Below are 5,395 nucleotides of genomic sequence, written 5' to 3' on the forward strand. Positions count from 1 at the left end.
TTTGTAGTAGAGTGGATTGCCCTGTTGTAAGCAAATTCGACATGTGGAAGACATTTTTCCCACATTTTTAGGTTCTTTTTCAGCACAGCTCTCAACATTGTAGATAGAGTACAGTTGACAACCTCAGTTTGGCCATCAGTTTGTAGGTGACAAGTGGTAGAAAATAATAACTTGGTGCCAAGTTTCCCCATAGTGCCTTCCAAAAATAGCTCAAAATTTTGTGTCCCGATCTGAAACAATAGTCTTTGGCACTCCATGTAAACGAACTATCTCCCTAAAAAATAAACGAACTATCTTTGAGAAGCGATCTACAACAACGAAAATGGAATCCCTCCCCCTCGGAGACTGAGGTAACCCTAGAATAAAATCCATGGATATATCTTCCCAAGGTACATTCAGAATTCGTAGTGGAATATATAGACCATGGGGATTAAGGCGGGACTTAGCTTTCAAGCAAGTGATGCACCACTCAACATGTCGCTGGACATCATGTCTCATATGTGGCCAAAAGAAATGATTAGAAAGCATGTCCAATGTCTTTTTACACCAAAATGACCAGCTAACCCACCAGCATGTGCTTCCTACAAAAGAACATTGCGAATAGAGCAAGCTAGAATACATAGTTTGTTAGTCCGAAATAAGAATCCATCATGCACATAGAACTTGTCCCGCCCTTTGGCAACAATGCACTTAGAGAAGGGTTCTTTAAAATCAGAGTCATTAGCATAAAGTGTTTTAACGGATTCCAATCCAAGCACTTTTGTATCTAGTTGTGTAATCAAACCATATCTTCGTGACAAAGCATCTGCAACAATGTTATCTTTACCACACTTATGTTTGACAACATAGGGAAATGTTTCAATGAACTCAAGCCATTTTGCATGGCGACGGTTTAATTTACCTTGGCTTTTGAGATATTTCAAAGCTTCATGATCAGAATGGATTACAAATTCTTTAGGTAATAAGTAATGTTGCCATACTTCCAATACTCGAACTAAGGCATAAAGCTCTTTGTCATAGACATAGTAGTTCAGATGTGGACCATTTAATTTTTCAGAAAAGTAGGCAACATGTTTACCTCTTGAAGTAGCACACCTCCAATGCCAATACCACTTGCATCACATTTGATCTCAAAGGTCTTACCAAAGTCTGGTAGTTGTAGCAGCGGTGCTTCACAAAGCTTTCTTTTCAACTCTTCGAAGGTTTAGTCCTGTTCATCTCCCCACTTGAATGGAACATCCTTCTTTGTCAAATTGTTAAGAGGTGCAGCGATAGTGCTAAAATCTTTAACAAATCTGCAGTAGAATCCTACAAGACCATGGAAACTTCTAACTTGGCTCACATTTTAGGAGTAGGCCAATCCTTTATCGCTTTAAACTTCTCTTCATCAACCTGGATGCCATCTGCAGTCACAACAAAACCAAGAAAAACGACACGATCTATGCAAAAGGTGCACTTAGAAATATTTCCATACAATTTCTCTGCTCTCAAAACAGCAAGGACCGCGTGGATATGATCAAGATGTTCATCAAATGATTGACTATAGATCAAGATATCATCAAAATATACAACCACAAATTTTCCAATAAAAGCTCTTTAAACATGATTCATTAAACGCATAAAAGTTGAAGGAGCATTTGTTAAACCAAAGGGCATCACAAGCCATTCATATAAGCCAAATTTGGTCCTAAATGTTGTCTTCCATTCATCACCAATTTTCACATGAATTTGGTGATAGACGCTACATAAATCAATCTCGGTGAAAATAGTTGAGCCACTCAATTCATCTAACATGTCATCAAGCCTAGGAATGGGATGTCGATATCTAACAGTTATAGCACTGATTGCACGACAATCAACACACATGCGCCAAGAGCCATCTTTCTTAGGGACCAAAAGTATTGGAACAATACAAGGTGATAGAGATTCATGAATATACCCTCTGTCCAAAAGCTCTTTTACCTGTCGGTGAATTTATTTTGTTTCTTCAGGATTGGTGCGGTAGGCTAGACAATTTGGAAGAGAAGCACCAGGTACCAAATCAATTTGGTGCTCAATGCCGTGGATGGGGGGGAGACCAGCTAGCACCGTATCCAGAAAAACGTCCTCAAAGTCCTGTAACAAATCAAGAACAGCACGTGGCAGCGATGAAGGTAAATCGTTAGTTGAAAATAGGACCTCCATGTGCAGGAGCACAAAGAATGGGGCTGTGGTGTTCCTCCTCTCAAATCACTCTTGCTCACAAATAAACACTCAGTTTGTCATGGTAGGCTTGTATTTTCAGGAGGCTTTATGTGGCTGGATGGTTTAGGAGTCACTCCCTTACTATTTTTGGAGGTCTCCCATAATTTTCTTTTCTCACTCTCCTCCCTTTTCATGCGAGCAACATCAGAAGAATGTATGTCTTCTGGAGATAATGGAACAAGAACCACCTTCTTCTCTTTATGAATAAATGTGTATTTCTTTGACCAGCCAAAGTGCATTGAATCCACATCGAATTGCCATGGACGACCCATAAGTAAGTGGCACGCTTGCATAGGAACAATATCACAGTCAACCTCATCATGATTGTCAGGTTCATAAACCCGAGGTCCCTAATGGGCCTGCTTCCCAGCAAAAGCTCAGCCTAGTAGATGACATTACAAACAATTCGTGACTCCTAGGCCGGCCTAGATACCTAATGGCAGGCCAGAAGAGGCGACCCAGTCTTTGACCGGAAGGCCTGACCAAGGAGGACATGACGCTCGCTTCCGACTCTGACCCCCTTCTTCGATCAGAAGGCCTAGCCAAGGAGGGGCGACGCTCGCTTTCGACTCTGACCCGCTTCTCCGACCGAAAGGCCTAGCCAAGGAGGGGCGACGCTCGCTTCCGACTTTGACCCGCTTCTCCGACCGGGAATACACCAAACCTCTACTTACAGCTCTTCTCCGACCGGCATGGTCGGAGCCTACTAGAAAACGACCGAACAGGGACGCCCGCTCGATAAAGGACACAAGAATCAGGCAGAGCAGATAAGGTGAGGCTCTCAAGTCAAACCACAATACCGACGACCGTACCCTACACACCTACAGGACAGTACTGTTAGGCCATATCAGAAGGGTGGTCTACAACCTTCTAGACATGTCAGAACACGAACAGTGTTGTGGGCGCTGACATTTGTCCTACAGTATGGTAGGCGCTGACATTTGCCATACCAGAAAAACATGATGGAGCCTACCACATGCATCCGGGCGTCAACAGTGTTATGGGCGCCAACAAACCATCTTGTACCCGACGGCGTGGGCAACAAGACTAGGTAGCTCTCTCTCTCTCTCTCTCTTGTAAGGCCGTCCCCTTCATTTATAAAGGGGATGCGCTCTCTCCCAAAAGGATGATTGGCACAATTCCGAAGGATCGATTCCGACGGATCAATTCAAACAGTTCACTCCGACTCTCACTCTGCTTGGCTCTAGAACTCTAAAGCCACATAGAGAATATGTTCCAATACTTAGTGCACATTGGAGCTTCTGTCACTCTTGGCCCTTCGGTCCAAAGTCCGACTGGACCTCTAATACCCCCATCTTATTCCCACTCGTTTGTAACCCCACAGCAAACTTCGAGCACCTAGACTCAAGAATAAAGTCACCGACTGACTCAAATTGGATGTAGGGCACATTGCCTAAACTAGTATAAACCCTATGTCATTGAGTGCTAGGCCACATCTGATTACAACGTACGACAAAACTATAAATATTTATGTGTTGGTCACTTTTCGCACCGACAGTTGGCGCCGTTCGTGGGGAGGACGTCGTACGTTCACACTTTTGGTCATCGAATGGCCCATCTTTCTGCCATCTTCGTCATGATGGGCTCAAGCGATACGACTCACTTTGGCTCACTGGAGTTTCCCATGCTCCCACCTATTGTGATGTGGGTTCCTCCCATCTTCGAACTGTCTAGACCTTCCTCTTCGAAAGCCTAGACTTTGTCGCCGACCAGCTCGGCGTACTTTGCCTCTACGAGGAGGCACTTGTCCCGACGTCCATCGGAGGAGGAGCACCCTCTGTCGGCCCTAAGACACCCGGTGACCTCAACGACGAGATCCCTGTGCTTTGCTTCAAGCCCACGCTGGGCTCAAATCCCATTGTGAGTAACGTACATATTGTTCTTTACTCGCTATTCAATATCTTCCGCCGATTCTCTAGAGGGGCCCCATTGTCCCCACCGCAACTGCCATATGACCGGAGTCCTAGCCTGGGACCATGGGCCTATGGCCATCGCATCTAGAAAGAGCCGTTCCCACAACGCTTCCGACCACCTACCAACATTGCCAAATACACCAGGGAAACAAATCTCGGTATTTGGCTCGAAGACTTCTGGCTCACCTGACGAGCCAGAGGAGTGGATGATGACCACTTCATCATTCAATACCTCCCCATCTGCATGGGGGAGCATGCTCAAACCAAGCATGGCTTGAATTCCACTCACATGACAGCATCCGCAACTAGGTGGATCTCAAGAGGATCTTCATCAGGAATTTCTAGGGGACGTATGTCTACTAGTAGGAGCCCAATGAGTTCCTGCTGGATTGCATCTGTAGGTTCTCAAAACAATGCAACTCCCTGGATGTCATCAGTGTGTTTCTCTCCGGGACAACCTGTGAGTCCCTGATCCACAAGCTTGGCTATCTAAAGCCCCGTACCATCCATGACCTGCTCGATGTCGCCACGAATCACGCCTCCGACGAGGAGGCAGTCGGAGCGATCTTTAGTGGAGGCCGAGACAAGGGTAGGGCCAAGCGTGAGGACCAAGACAAGGGCCCCTCCACGCAAAGGGGCAAAAAGAACAAGAAGTATCGGCGCCGATCGGCCAACTCCACCTTGGTCGCCGCGACCGATTGTGTGGGCAGACAGACCCAATAGGGCCAGCCCGACCACTTCAACAAGCTCATGGATAGCCCATGCACCAACCATGCCTACCCCGTCAAGCACCTCTACAAGGACTACGAACTCCTCAAGCATTTTCTATGATAGGCCGGTGGGCCAAAAGAAGGAAAGGGCAAGGAGGCGGCAGCTAGGAAAGAAGGCACAGCGGGCAAGGATGGGGATGGCTTTCTCAATCCAAAGGAATGCCTCATGATCTTTGGGGGATCTGATGCCATCTACTCCAAGCACCAGCACAAAGTGCGCTACAAAGAGGCATGCATCACCGAGACGGCCGTCCCCTCCTTGCTTAGCTGGTTAGAATCTCCGATCACTTTTGATCAAAGGGACCATCCTTCCCACATCGCTAGACCAAGTCACTACCCACTCATCATCGACCCCATCGTCTACAAGAAGCACCTCACTAAGGTGCTGATGAATGGAGGCAGCGGCCTCAACATCCTCTATGTCGACACCCTTGACACCATGTGCAT

This window comes from Miscanthus floridulus, unplaced genomic scaffold (genome assembly GCF_019320115.1).
Source record: "Miscanthus floridulus cultivar M001 unplaced genomic scaffold, ASM1932011v1 fs_252_1_2, whole genome shotgun sequence".
In the NCBI taxonomy this organism is placed as follows: domain Eukaryota; kingdom Viridiplantae; phylum Streptophyta; class Magnoliopsida; order Poales; family Poaceae; genus Miscanthus; species Miscanthus floridulus.